This window comes from Macaca thibetana, chromosome 2, assembly GCF_024542745.1.
Source record: "Macaca thibetana thibetana isolate TM-01 chromosome 2, ASM2454274v1, whole genome shotgun sequence".
In the NCBI taxonomy this organism is placed as follows: domain Eukaryota; kingdom Metazoa; phylum Chordata; class Mammalia; order Primates; family Cercopithecidae; genus Macaca; species Macaca thibetana.
In genome coordinates this window covers 123,822,057-123,837,836 of record NC_065579.1, presented here as the reverse complement: position 1 = coordinate 123,837,836, position 15,780 = coordinate 123,822,057, and the positions used below count along the sequence as shown (strand labels likewise).

Here is a 15,780-nt window from a genome sequence, read left to right as displayed (position 1 = left end):
ACTCTGTCACGCAGGCTGGAGTGCAGTGGTGCAATCCCAGCTCACTGCCGCCTCCACCTCCTGGGTTCATGCCATTCTCCTGCCTCAGCTGGGAGCCCACCACTGCGCCTGGCTATTTTTTTGCATTTTTAGTAGAGATGGGGTTTTACCGTGTTGGCCAGGATGATCTTGATCTCCTGACCTCATGATCCGCCTGCCTTGGCTTCCCAAAGTGCTGGGATTACAGGTGTAAGCCACCGTGCTCGGCTGAAGATTGTTTTTGAATTAAGGTCCAAATAACATCAGCTTTTGGGGATTGGTTGGTATGTCTATAAAGCCTCTTTTAATGTGTAAGTTTTCCCTCCATCTCTGTTATTTCCCCTTGCAGTTTAGACATTGAAGAAAATTGGTTATTTGACCTGCAGAGTTTCTCACAGTCTGGATTTTGTTAATTTCATTGCCATGTTGTAATTCAGTGTTCTGTTTGATGCTTGTTGGTAGTTGGATTGAAATAGTTGTTAAGATTCAGGTTCAATTTTGTTTTCTCAAGACTAATTTATTGATGGTGTGTGTTCCCTCACACCTGCTTCCCTGGGATTGCACTCTGCAATAAAGTGCTAGTACCCAAGCTTTCATTTTGTAATGGAACATAATCTGCATGCAGTAAGTTTTGACAAATGCCTACACCTATGTGACCCACCCTTGCATCCAGATCTAGAGCAACCATCAGCCCAGGAAGTTTCCTTAGGCCCCTCACCAGTCAATCCGCTCTTCTCACATTCCTAGGCAACCACTGTTCTGATTTATTTCAGCATCAAGCTTCACCTGTCCTAGAATATCATATCAATGGAATCGTGGAATCTAACACATACAATTTTGCCTGGGGGAGGGCAAGGAGGTGAATTGCATTAGGAGCCCCATTGCATCAGGTGGTCATTCTGGGATATTAGCAATCAGTGATGGATCCATTAATTCGTTAAGAGCCGCAAAGTAGTGATATTCTAATTCTGTCAGTTTTTCCTTCCTGTCGTAGAAGGACCACTTCTATAAGAAAGGGGTCTCCACATTTAAAACATTTACAAACCATTGCATACTGAGTATCACATGGTCTTTACTTAATCTGTAGTCCCAGTTTCATGTTTTAGAGAAAAGGAAAAAGAAAAACACCATTCCCAGGCCATATCTGCCTTAGTAATCATATATAGGTGACAGTTTACTTTCTGACCTGCACACAGTCTATGGGTAAGGGCACTGCTAATATTACCGCTAATATTACGTTATCCTACTGCACTCACCTGCCAAGCTAGCATATTTTCGAGGTGCTCTCTAAATGGTCAAAAAATGCCTCTGTCCTGTTACCAGAAAACTTCCTGGCCAACATAACCTTCCCATTTCTGACAGAATAGGTATTGATGGGCAAAAAAAGTGACCAGCATGTATTTTTAATTACTATAAGCAAAAGTTTAACACAGATCAGTTGATCATTTATTCAGAAAGTCAGCCTTGTTTGCTGCTATAACCTCAGAATTGGGAGCAGCAGAGTATGCACATGGTAGTTGCCCCACAAATATGTTTGAATGGGTACATGAGTTAAGTAAAGGGTATAGTGTACTTTTCCAAATGAATCAAGGTGAGGCTTCACCTATTCACTGTTTACTCCCTCTTGCTTCCAGAGTAGTGTTTCAGGAACCTGCCTGCTGTGGGAATAAGTGATTAATAATCTTCTGATACCCAGTAATCTTTCTACTGGGTGGATCTCTAATAGAGAGCCTTTCAAAGCTGTACTTAGGAGATAAGGCAGTCATTTCTTTGTGCAGAGAGAGTCCTAGTTTTGCAAATTTCCTTATACCTTTAGCTTTATGCATTATGAGCCAAAGTTTGCTTATGGACTTCCTTAGAGTCATGGTTACTAATAGTTGAGGAGTTTCTCTTCGGATAACTTATATAAGTAGAGTATTTTATGAAAGAGCATAAGACTTGGAGTCAGATGCAGTCTGGCTCAAATCCCAACCCTGCCTCTATTACATTGTGTCATCTCAAGTCACTACTCAGCCTAACTGGAGCCTTAATTTCCTAGTCTATAAGCCAAAGATAATAGCTATCCTAAAGACTTACTATGAAGATAAAAAAATAGGATCTATGATACACTCAGGTCATTGCTTTGAATATCACTCATTACATGAAAATATTTTGATCATGAACTTTAAATACCAGTATTTGTAATTATTTTGGTCTACCATGGAAGTGATGTATGGTACATGTACTTCAATGGACCAGAATTATGAGAAAAACTCAAAATATACCAAGTTAGAACCTCACCCAGGTTCCCCGAAAAACAGATCCCCCAGGCAAAACTGTATGTGTTAGATTCCATGATTCCATTGATATGATATTCTAGGACAGGTGAAGCTTGATGCTGAAATAAATCAGAACAGTGGTTGCCTAGGAATGTGAGAAGAGCGGATTGACTGGTGAGGGGCCTAAGGAAACTTCCTGGGCTGATGGTTGCTCTAGATCTGGATGCAAGGGTGGGTCACATAGGTGTAGGCATTTGTCAAAACTTACTGCATGCAGATTATGTTCCATTACAAAATGAAAGCTTGGGTACTAGCACTTTATTGCAGAGTGCAATCACAGGGAAGCAGGTGTGAGTGTGAATAGTGAGTAAGCAGGGAGGGCAAGGAGGTGAATACAAGGAAGTGCATCATAGATGAGAAAGCTGGCTTTGTGACAAGCTGGCTACATGGTCTTCTAGGGGTGTCTTGGGAGAAGCCATATGAAATTATTATGCTTCTGAGCAGTGCACGGGGAGAGAGGAAGAAGAGTTCATCGATCGTTTCCCTGAGAGACCAGGAGGAATCGCCTGCCACAAGTACCTCAGTCGGTGGCTGTGGCAGAGGCCTTGGGCTCCCTGGCTGTACAGCGAGCCATTGCCAGGGCCTCTCAGGACAGAAACAAGGCCAGTGCACAGATACTGGGTGATGCACAAGTGACTCAGGTGTAGGCACAGGGAGGTCTATGCATGGCTAAGGGTAAGCTCTGCAGAGCCGAATGCATGAGTCAAGATCCTGTCTCCAGCACCCACCAATTATGTAGCTCTGGGCAAGTGACTTAACCTTGCCAAGCCTCATTCTCCCTGTAGCCGTGCTGTTAGTGGCCCTGGGCCTACCCCAGAAGTTGTCTTCAGACAGTTCTCACGCACACTGACAAGGCTGTCTGTGTCTTTTACCTGAGGGCTTTCTCTAGCCATAGGAGTGAACTGCTTCTCCCTATGACACAGGCCAGACATCAGGGAAGGAGACGGAACATCTCCAGGAGTGACCCTCAACCAATGAGGAGTAAAACTGCAGGATAAAACTGCGGCCTCCCAGCCCCTCCATGGGAACATTCTGAGGCATGCTCACACAGTCTCAGACAGTTCCTGGCAATACTGAGCTTTGGTTACTTGCGGCTCTGGTTACTGTTCCCGAAGGCACCATGTTTTGGCATCCTTCCCTTCCCTGACTCCATTCCTCACTTCCCTACCTATGCTTCTTGGTAATATTTCCCAGAAAAATTCCTCGTCCCTGACTCCTTGCCTCAGGGTCTGCTTTTAGAGAGACCCAACCTTAGGACATCACCCATCAGCAAAATATCATGAGGATTCATTGGGATAACATAGAGAAGGCCCCCAGAGCAGGCCTGCCTCTTACCAAGTATAAAATAAATGGAGCAATCATTTTGGCTATTTCACCTACAGGAAGGATGATACCATGTTATGTATCGTCCAAACGGGGCACTTTTGAGAGGGAAAGGTGGCACTCTGTTAATTGCTCAGAGACAACAGGTAAAAACTGGGGCCGTCCTGGAAAAATACAGGATGTATTATCACCTGACACTCATGATTTCAGTAGAAAAGAGGTTTTCTATACAAAGGAAATCCTAGCGTAGCCCAAATACTATAAACACCCCTTAACTGCTTCATAATTTCACTGTTTATTTTAAGAGTCCATGATCTGTTTCTTTTTTTTTTTTTCTTTTGAGACAGAGTCTCACTTTGTCCTCCAGGGCAGCGTGCAGTGGTGTAATCATAGCTCACCATGGCCTCAAACTCCTGGGCTCAAGTGATTCTCTCACCTCAGCTGCTCGAGTGGGTGGGACTATAGGTGTGTGCCTGGATAATTTTTATTATTTTAGAGATGGAGGTCTCACTGTGTTGCCCAGCCTGGTTACTTTTATTTATTGATTTATTGATTTTAGAGATGGGGGTCTCACTATGTTTCCCAGGATGTTCTCAAACTCCCGGCTTCTTGCAATCCTCCCACCTCGGCCTTCCAAAGTGCTGGGATTACAGGCCTGAGCCACCAGGCCTCACCAATTTCACATTTTTATGTGTCGTTGTTTCTTAAAGTGGAGGTGTGTACTGTGTGCTTTATTGCCTTAAAGAGATAATATTAAACCTCTAGTTTGCAACTTAATGAAAATGTCACTTACAAAGAAGTGACGGGGATATCACACACACAGAGAGGTGCTTTAGATCTAAACACGATGGAAGGAACTATTCAGACTCTTCCTGGTAGAGTAGCAAATTGAATTTTGAGAGACCAGAAACTTCAGATGTAGAAAGCTAATATCCAAATGTGATGCATTTGAAAGAATATGAGAATTATTGTTTAGATAGTGTTGACCAAGAATAGCCGTTTCTCATGGTGAAAATAAGAAATGTAGAATCTCAGCTCCAATTAGAGCTGGAAGGAGCCCTATGGATCATGTATCTGGTGGTTCACAAACATCTCTGCTGCTGACGTCACTTAGAGGAGCTTTTGTAAATCTGCAGAGAACTGGCCCTTACGCTGGGAGGCCACAGATGGCCTAGAGGAGGGCTCGGGAAGCTGTGTCCTGTGGGCAACCTGGTCAAATCCAGACACACCCATTTGTTTCCATATTGTCTGTGGTTGCTTTGGTTACATAATGGCAGAGTCAAGTCTGAGTAGTTGTGACAGAGATCATATGGCCTGCAAAACCTGGAATATCTGGCCCTTTATGTTAAAAATTTGCCTCCTGCTAGCCAAAAAGAAACTGTATTTTAAAAAGCTTTCCAGAAGATTCTGGTGTGCAACCAGTTTTGGGAATTACTGATGACAATTTGTGTCCTCCGTTTACAAATACAGTAATCCGAGAGCCCCAAAGAGTGAAGTGACTTGCCCAACCTTGCTAAGCCGAGACAAGACTGAGGAACATCTCACTTTTTAAACCTCATCTTCCTACCACATCACCCTGTCTCTCTAAAGATGCTACTACCTTCCGTTAAAAATCAGCCTCTTCACTTGACCATTGTGGAGCTCAGCAGACAGCAGTCGGTTCTCTGGCCAACAACATTTGATGATGAATAATACAGTGAATTGGCTTGTCATCTGGCATCGTAACTTTCACGCATGCCAGAACGCCTTCCCTTTGTCACGGGCACCATCTGGGTATAAAACCATGTGGAATTTCCAACAAATGCCATATGATAGACATGTGTGATGGAAATCTCTGAAGCGAAAGGCTGTGGGGAATGAGAGGGGTCATGCATGCTGACAGAGAATCATTTATTCCTTGGTTCATTCATTCAACAAACATTTACTAGTGCCTTACTATAACCAAGCACAATGCCGGGCACTGGGCATTTAGTCTCTCTGTTCATGTATCCTATAATTTGATGGAGGTAAACAATAAATAAAAATAAATAATGGATAACTGATTAAATAGATAAGTAGATAGAGACACCTACAGTTGCTGTGAGTTTGTTATAGACCAGCACAATTCAATAGGGAACACAAAAGAGGTAACAATTGCCAAGTGCCTGTTATGCCCCTGGTAGTCTTTTGACATGTTATGTATGTACTGACTAATTTAATGCCCGCAACAGTCCTGTGGAGGTAGATGCTAATAATACTTTAACTATCGTTTTGCAGATGGGAAAACTGAGGCACGGATTGGCTCATTGTTTTGCCCAAGGTCACATGGCTAATGGTGAAGCCAAGATTTCGATATATGCAGTCTGACTCCAGAGTTTTTAATCAGTGTGTTTTGTGCCCCTGATAAAAGGATGCCAATCTAAGAAAGCACCATTAAAGCTGTTCTGGTATCTTTCACAAATGCATAGCACATACAGGCATTTTATAAATATGTAATGAATGTATGAGTGGATTAAGGTATACATATATCTGTATATTCTTAAAAATTATGTTAGCATAAAATGCGCTGTAGTGAGTCCTGCATTATCCATCCTCATTTTTTTTCCTTTCTGAGTATTTGAGCTATTACCAGCTATTTCAGCCAAAACACTGCTGCACTTTAATAAGAAAGGTGAAATGCAATAATTAGACAGAGCTCATTAAATCAGTTAAATGATTCTGAAGTAGGAACCAGAGAACCATAATTTACTGAAATGTTTGAAGTATTAGTATGCAGTGAGAATAATAAAAATATGAAGTGAAATTCTTACAAGATCGCTGCAAGAAAAAAGGCAGTGGATCATAAACATAGAAGTACCAATGGTGTATTTATTGCGTTTGTTAGCACATAAAGCACTGTGTGTTTAGCAGGAAGTTAAGCACATTCAGAGTCTCAGGAAGTGTGTGTGCCCTAGAGGTTTGTAAGGATCAGATTCTTCTGAGTTGATTCCCCATTTCAGAATGAATCAGCAGGCAGGTGTTCTTCAAACCAGTTTTAACTGACATCTTTGTGAATCGGAAGCAGTGGGTCTTTGGAGCAAATTAGACTCCTTTTTTTTTAAACCAGCCCATCAGCTTCAAGGTTAGACTGTTTTTTTTTTTTTTTTGCCACCTCATGGAAGACCCACATTCTCCCTAGGTAATAAGAGTAGAATCTACCAAGTACACTGGCTCTGATTACAAGCGTGTTTTTCCAAACCATGTTTGAATCTTAACGGCCAACTTTGGTCCTCTCAGTAATTAATACCCTGAAGATATCCAAATACTTGTTCTGCTCACAGGATATTTAACCATGTCAGATGAAAGGGGAGAATTTGACTGGCTATATATTTTTTGAAATCTTCAAATCCTGTAACATGATTAATTAGCCCATCAAATGTCCGCCTTCCATGTTCAGTCTTCGTATGCTGAGGACACATTGTAGCTCTTCCCTACTTTTTGGCTAACCCCTACTTTAAGGCTCAGTTTAAATGTTGTGTTCTCAGAAACCCATGTTAAATCTCAGACTAGACTAGTTTTTCCTGTATTTTCCCATCTTTCCTGTCCTTTCTGTTAGTATAATTTGCATAATCATTGTTTAATGCCTCATGCTCTGTGAGCATAGACTGTGTCTATCTAGTTCACCATAGTATACCCAGCCCACATGGCCCAATGTAAAAATCTAATCAATAGTCATGTAATGAGCACATGTATCCTAGAAGCTAATGAGCTCTATTTGACTCCATCTATGAGAGCTTTCTGGGCTCTGTGGTGTAATTTTTGTTATTAATTTGCCATTTGCTTACGAACTCTTTTAGTGTGAGTTCCTCCAAAGCAGAACCTGAGACAGTATCTTGGGTGCAGGAAGCTATTTTGGGAGAGGAGATTCCCAGGAAGCAGGAGAAGGAAGTGGAGAGAGTGAACAAGAGATGGAGAAAAGCCAAGAAAGATGGCTTCTATGGGCAACAGGGGCTCCTGTCTGCCAAGTCTGCAGCCCAGAGGCTGAAGCATTTATCCACTGCTCCCCATTGTTGAGGGCTGCCCCTGGCGGGTGTTACCTCCTCCTAAAAGCAGAGAGACAAATGGTGGAATAATGCGGTGGGAGCTGTCCATATTGCTAGAACTGTCAACGTCAGCTAAGGCTGAAATTAGGGAAATGTGATTGTGGGGACAAGGGTCGGCTACTAAGCCAGAAAACTTCTTTTCTAAATATACTTTCTAGTCTAGATAGAAATGGTAAACTGTGCTTCAGAAATAATTCAGTGGACTTTTTAAAACTTTTTAATATAAAGAAAAACATCCATTCTGTTTGGAGGACAACATAAATAATTTAGGGGAAAAAAAAGTGGCACAAGATTTTAACACTTCAACCTTGGCCATGTTACCATTTTAGTGGAGGGCAGTAATGACAAGCAATGTGCCCAAAGGGACACACTCCCAGGACCCCAAGTAGATGTTCAAAACCTGGTAGAAACATTGTTGCTTTTTTTTTTTTTTTTGGTTCCCAAGTTTCATTCAAGAACTCATACAAAATATTCTGGATAAATGAAATTTAATCCTCATCTTCCTCCTCTTCTTCGTCCTGGTTAATCTGGAAGTAATGTAATTCATAACTGTCTTTGCTGTTAGCAACTATGCACAACCAGTCACGTAAATTATTATTCTTCAAATATTTTTTGGTGAGATATTTCAAATACCTTTTGGAGAAAGCACCTCAGATGTCATAGTGATCTTGCTCTTGCTCCTTTCGATGGTCGCCACCCCTCCCCCAAGGTTCCCAGCTTTTCCGTTCACTTTGATCCTTTCTTGCAAAAACTGCTCAAAATTGGCAGCATCTATGATTCCATCTTCTACAGGGTGGGTGCAATCAAGAGGAAACTTCAGAACCTGCTTCTTTTTTTTGCCCCCCTTGGCCACAAGCTTTTTCACAGGTGCCATGGCGGCAGTGGAGTTAACATTGTTGCTTTTTATGTAGACTAACATTTTATTTTCTCTATCTTCAATATAACTTATTTTCTCTTTTTCTTATTACAAAAATAAAGCATATTTATTCTGGAAAATTGAGAAAATACAACGAAGAACAAAGAAGGAAATAAAAGCCATTTATAGTTCCCTTACCCAGATACAGCCATGCTAACCATTTTTTCCTTTCAGTTCTTTATCCAGACATTACAAAAATATAACCGTCCTGTTCATACCACACTTAAAATTTTGCTTGCTGTGGACATTTTTCTATACTGGTAAACATGAACAAATAATTCCTTACTTTTTTTCTTTTTTCTTTGTTCCTTCATTCCTGTCTTTCTTTTGCAAAAACAACTTTAACTTTTCATGGTTACAAAAGTAATACATGTTCATTGTTAAATACACACACACGTGTGTGTGTGTTTGTGTGAATTAGACAGCACAAAAGGAACTTATACCATTTAAAGCAGGAGTCTGCAAACTTTTTCTCTATAGGGCCACATAGTGAATATTTTTAGCTTTGTGGGCAACACAAACTCACAAACTGTGTTGCAGCTACTCAACTGTGCCATTTTAGTACAAAAGCAGCCATAGACAACATGTAAAAGAAAGAGTGTGGCTGTGTTCCAATAAAACTTTATTTAGTGAGTCCAGGGTCTAGTTTGCTGACCCCATCTGGGGGAAAGCACTAATAACGTACAGACACATGCTTGCTTTTTTTTTTTTTTCTTTTTCTCACAAAAATGGAATCATACTACATAAACTGTCTTGTATGTATTTAAATATTCATTTGTGTCTGTTGTGTGCCAGCTCATAAACAATGGTGTATACAATGGTGAACAGGACAGACAAGGACCGTGCTTTCCTGGAGTTTACTGCAGGAGACACGATTAACATAGTAAGTGCTCTGAAAGTAATGAGGGGGCTGTGATGGAGAAAAATCAGCTTTCTAGTGTAGCATAACTTTTGCAACCAATCTCTTCTTTACGGGCATTTAATTTCCTTAATTGTTTCTATTATAGACTACACTGTCATAAACATTTTTGGGACTAAGCCTTTATGAAAAACCATCATTTTTCCCTTAGGCTAAATTCCTTGAAATAGAATAGCTGAGTCAAAAGGCATATGCGTTCTTTTTAGTCTTTTGCTGAGCATGATCAAACTACTTTCTAGAAAACGTATATCAAGTTACACTTCTACCTCGGTTGGCGTTTTTTTTGTTGTTGTTTTGTTTGTTTGTTTTTTGTTTTTCTCACTTCCTTTGTGCAACGACTTTGAGTTTCATGAATTGACAAAGTAAAATGAAAGTGTCATAAATCTTAGCTGTGAAATGGAAATGAAGAGATAGGGAATCATATCATATGAGGGAGAGGAGCCCTGTTTCAGATGTTTTGTCTCTGGGGGCATCCTGTGATTCAATCCCTATATAATAGTTGGAAATAAATCTCAGAAGTTCTTTACAGATACTAGGTACCAGTTATTAACTGCCTTCACTATGTGCCAGAAACTAAGCTAAGCCCTTGATGTGCATAATCTGAATTAAGCCTCAAAGCAAAATGGAACTGATGTCAAGTCGTTCTGATTTAAGCCTCAGAACAAAATGGAAGTGAGAAGCTACAAATGGCCAGGTGATGGTGGAATAGGATCCTGAACCTACAGTAGAAGTCTCAAGCTGCCAGCCCTGTGGTTTGTTTTCTTTGGCTCACATAGTAGGAGCCAGCACAATGTTTAAAAATTTATTAACATAGTTAAAAACATTAAAAAATTGGAAAGTGTCACATAAAATCCATAGTTAAAACTTCGGAAAAATTAAAATACCTAGCCACACTTGGGGTCACATTCCTACTTGCTGTTAGTTGGGTAGAGTCAGGGAGTATCTCCTTCTACACACGGGACAGGAGTTCCTATGATGATACTATTGAACTGAGATTAAAGCCCACTCAAATTCCTCCTTCTTCATTGCTACTGTTATCACTGGGTATACAGCAGGAGAATGTGTTCTGCCTCCTCATCCAATCTACTTCTCTTACTTATTTGATTGCCCTGGGCTGTGGGATGGTATAGGCCTGAGGAGGAGGCAGACCTGGGTCCAGCCCACCACTGCGATCCCGCTTGGGTCCTAGTGTGGGGGACACATCAATGCTTGCTTAGGTGAGGAGATACCAGGTTCTTGTGGGGACTCTTGTTTTCTAGGCTTCTGCCTCCCTCCTTTCACATCCATTTTTCTCACTCATCCTTTATCCGTCATCTGAATTTCTTTCTGGTACATATCACTGCACCTTTCTTGGCCACATGGATTGCCTTTCTGCGTTTCACCTTAGAGAATGCACTTGGCCAGGACCTGCTCTCAAAGGGTCAGGTCATCATCTCCTCCTTTTTCCAGTTCCTCTCTGCCAAATGCCATGCCTCCAGCCAGGTCACGTGCCCATCTCTCCCCCACTGGGAATCCATGATGAGACTGGTCTTCTACAGGTAATATTCCTGGGATTTTTTAAACTTGACACTCTCTGTGTGTCTCCCTAGGCTAGAGGACAACTCTGATAGTCCTAGTGGCTTTGAGAGCCAGAGTTTGGCTAGCTCCAGGAATCACTTTGTATTTTATTTATTTAGAACTGTATTATGCAGCCAAGGAGTCTGCTTTTACATACATGTGGTTTCCAGGTACCAGGCGCTATGCACGGTGCCAAGTCAGAGGGTACCAGAGAGCAAAGGACAATCTGAGAGTCTGAAGGTGCCATCAGAGAGTAAGGACCAAATGCAAGAGTATGACCCCTGCACCAGGAGTAGATTCAGAAGGTCCCTGACACAGAGCCAGCCAGATGAAGGAGGCTTCTATAAGGTGCTGCAACACAAGACACTGTACATAGATACAGCTTGTAAAAACACCAAATCAGGTCTTTTAATGCCCATCTACTCAAGCCCATCTCTTCACCTCTTCCCTAAGCCCACCTGACTGTCTGTGTCTTCAATAAACTCTCCCATCCCCACACTTCTGGAATTGTGTTGTCCAGTATGGAAGCCATTAGCCACACGTGGCAACTGAGCATCTGAAACATGGCAAGGCCAAATTGAGATGTAGTGTAAATATAAAGCACACACTGGATTTTGAAGTCTTAGTAGAAAAAATAGAATGCAAAATATTGTATCAATAAACTTACATTGGCTATATGTAAAATAATAATGTTTTGGCTATGTTGGGTTAAATATATTACTAAACATTCTATTTTTCTTTTTTACTTTTATTAATGTGGCTGCGGAAATCTGAAAATTACACATGTGCCTCTCATTTGTGACCCGTGTTATGTTTCTGTTAAATAGTTCTGTTGTAGAGTACTCCCTGACCTAGCTACATGAAATGTGCTTCTTTATGAATTTGCTATTTGCTATATATTCTCAGTCTCTAAATAGGTATAAGACAAGACTAATGTCTAGTTTCTCTCTGTTTCATCAGTCTCTGCCCAAGTGTCCCTTTTTCTATTAGAGATCCAATGTGTATTTCATAATGATTCTTTCATTCACTTGACAAATATGTGTTGAACTCATACTCTGTGACAGACTTCCCTGGGAACTTAATGAACTTTAACTCAATACCTAGCATAATTCTGACAGGGTAGAAATTATTAGCTTTGTTTCATAGATAAGGAAATTGGGGTAGAAAGTCTAAATGACTTGCTCAAGGTCACCCACTTGGTAAGTGGCAAGAAACAATTTCACTTTCGTCCAGCTCCAAATCACATGCCCTTTCTACTTAAGCATGCCAATCCTGTTGATCCTTCACCTCTACCCAGTTGCTCCCTCAATACTATCTTCTTCTTTGTGTATACACACTTATTACAATGCTTGTTAATAGTTCATCTTTCCCAGTAGACTTCATGTGAGGACAGAAACTATTCATCTTCCGATCACTGTTGTATCCCTAGTACTTTGCACTGCCTGGCACTTAGTAAATATCGGGTGAACATATGAAGGAATAAATGATGATACCTTCTTCCTCCTACCATTATAAAGTTTGTGTTGAATTCCATTTTCCTGGAGAGGATACAAATTAGAATAAAACTCTACAGCTATCTCTCAGCAACTCAGGGTCTCAACAATATTGTAAACATTTGTTTTGTATTTTATTTATTTAGAGCTCCATTAGGCAAAGAAGAAATCCATTTATGTGAGAGTCTGGGAAAGAAATCTCTCCTTCCCTGCTTGTCTCTCTTTCTGCACATTATGTTATCTCAGACCAACATGACACAACCAGCCACCTGTCTTTTGTCAAAAGAGAATATGCCTCCTCGCAACAGCTGTGTGCTGGCTGTTGCCAGAGCCTTAACACAAAACTGGGACTGGTGGGTTTTTTAAATTATCTTGGCATAATTTTTTCATTATGGAAGTGATCTCTGAATAAGTTGTAACATGCCAGGACCACCTAGTGGTTATAAGAAGGAAACCATCTCACCCACCAGAGAAGAAAGGCAGCCTGGCATGGAGAGAGGATTGCTGAGCTACAAACCATAAGGAATGGTTGCTAGTTTCAGTTTTGCCATACTCTGTACTCATGGATGGATAAGCCATGATACCTCATTGCTGTAAACCTTATTTTTCATACCTATAAAGAGAATACATTAAAATAGACCAGGGAGGACAGCACCATGGCTTGTGTACCACCCTGCTGTTGCCACCTTCCAATGCAGACATGCCTAATCAATCACAATATACTCTTCCATTGATCCAGGCTACAGCTTCATAAACCTTATCACAGCACTTCCTACAGCTATCACCCATCAGTCACTGATCATTGCCAGGCCAACAGTTCTTTCTGGAGTCTCACAAATGTAGGTAGTGGTTTATTGTTTGTTTGTTTTGGTGTAGGATAGAAAGAAAAGAGATCACAGCAGGACATTTTTTAATTCTCAAAAACCATCCCTACTTTACTTGGAAATCACCACCCTGGCTATGAAGACATCACACATCATGCTTTGAGATTCCCCTGATGTGGAAAGGTCCTTGGGGCCCTGCTGGTTCCTGGAAGCACTGAAAAGGCAGAGGCTCCGAGGGGAGGGAGGGAGCCACATTCTTTCTGAAGCTCTGCTAGAAGTCATCATTAGGATATGGCTGCAGCCTTGTACATAACCTAAAACTCTGAGGGATTAGCTGGATTGTGGGAATTTCTTCTTATTAGTCAGAGCCCCAGTGTGCAGCTCTTCAGATCACTGTTTAAATTTGGACTTCTCTGGAAAGTTTGATTTAGTGGGAAGGTCATCAGAAAATGACTTTTCATGGCAAATGTACCATCAGATGGAAAAAGGCCACAGAACTGGCTTACTTTTTTTGTTGTTGTTGTTGCATTGTTTTTTGTTTGTTTTTTTTTTTTTTTTGAAGGGAGACTTTCACTCTTGTCACCCAAGCTGGAGTGCAATGGCACAATCTTGGCTCACTGCAACCTCCGCCTCCTGGGTTCAAGCGATTCTTCTGCCATAGCCTCCCGAGCAACTGGGATTATAGGCGTGTACAACCACGCCCAGCTAACTTTTTGTATTTTCAGTAGAGATGGGGTTTCCCCATGTTGGACAGGCTGGTCTTGAACTCCTGACCTCAGGTGATCTGCCTGCCTTGGCCTCCCAAAGTGCTGGGATTAGTGGTGTGTGCCACCACCCCCAGCCTATTTTGTTTTTCTGAGACAGTGTCTCACCCTGTCACCCAGGCTGGAATGAACTTGGGCTCAAGCGATCCTCCCACCTCAGTCTCCCAAGTAACTGGAACTACAGGCCTATGCCATCGTGCCTGGCTAATTCTTTTCAGGCTGGTCTCTAACTGCTGGGCTCAAGTGATCCTCCTGCCTGGGCCTCCCAGAGTGCTGGGATTACAGGCATGAGCCACTACATTTGGCCTGAGCTGGTTTACTTTTTTAAAGCATGAAAACGTAAACATAAATAAATGTCTGAAAGTAGATAATCATGATGGCTAATGATTATTGTCTGCAGGCATTGTATGAGATGCTTTACAAATTTCATCTCACTTCATTCTCACAACCTTGAGAAATCAGTGACCTTGTTCTCCCCATTTTACTGGCAGGGAAACTGAGGCTGAAGAAGGTAAAGTAACTCCCACGCCCACAAGCTTGCCAAGCATGGGAGTCAGGATAAGGAGCCAAATGTGTGTACTCCAGAAGCAGCCCTCTTAGTTTCTATATCATAGTGCCCTACTAAAAGTTTGAGTGATTATCTTCAAGTATTGGGATTAACAATTTTAAATTGTTAAAAATTGGTCTAACAGTTTTTCTTTGTGCTTTTCTGGGTTTTCCAAAATTTCTGCATTGAACCTGTATAACTATTGAAAACAAAACAAAACAAAAGCCTTAGGAAGAAAAATCACAAGACTAAGAATTTAGAATCTGATTCAGAAGACCTGGATTTCACATTCAGTCTTAGCTGGTTGTCTGACCTCAGGCTGATCATTTCACTTGTCTGGGCCTTGGTTTCCTTGTCCAGAAAATGTGATCATAGGGCTGGATGATCTATAAGATTCCTTTTAGGATGGAAGTTATACACATTTATTTGAATGGGAGCCAGGAGGTAATATCTAGATGCATTCATCCGCTTTTTCACCTCCTGGCAAGTGATGATTATTTAAGAGTCAACTCTTTTGGGTTATGTGGCATAAAACACTTGTAGCTTAGTGCTCTGGAAGCAAAATAAAGCTCCTTTTAAAATCAAAACTGTAAGGTTCTCAAAACGAATGTATTAGAACACAATCTTCATTGTCATCATGCAAGTCTTCATGCAGGACTTGACTTTTTAAATACAGTTCATTTCTGTCATAGATGTCTATTTGGTTATCTAGTCTAAATTTAGTGGTTGTGTGGTATGGAGGTCTTTGAGGTAATGTTAGAGTTAAAACACATGGTATCTTATTAAGTTGGTTGCATTTATAGATCTTGAGAGGCCTTGGGGTGATAAAAATCTGAGTTATGCATTGAATTAAACAGAGTTATATAAAGCCTGTTGAATATTAATTTTGTAATGATTCACCTTACAGTTTTACGAGGCTAGATATAAAAAGATGCTGTGAATAATTGAGCCCATCGTCTGTAAAATGAAGTCTAGGGAATGGAAATAAAGAGAGCAAAGCCTTTTCCTTCTTTGCTCGCTTCTACCTGAAAACTCAGCCT

General features: G+C 41.1%; 1 protein-coding gene and 1 pseudogene across 1 annotated transcript in view; one reads left to right on the top strand and one right to left on the bottom strand.

Moving 5' to 3' along the window:
- The window catches only part of FRMD4B (FERM domain containing 4B), a 360,926-nt gene that overhangs the window by 70,436 nt on the left and 274,710 nt on the right, over window positions 1-15,780 (top strand). The window lies entirely within an intron of this gene.
- LOC126948877 (60S ribosomal protein L22-like) lies at window positions 8,209-8,695 on the bottom strand (annotated as a pseudogene).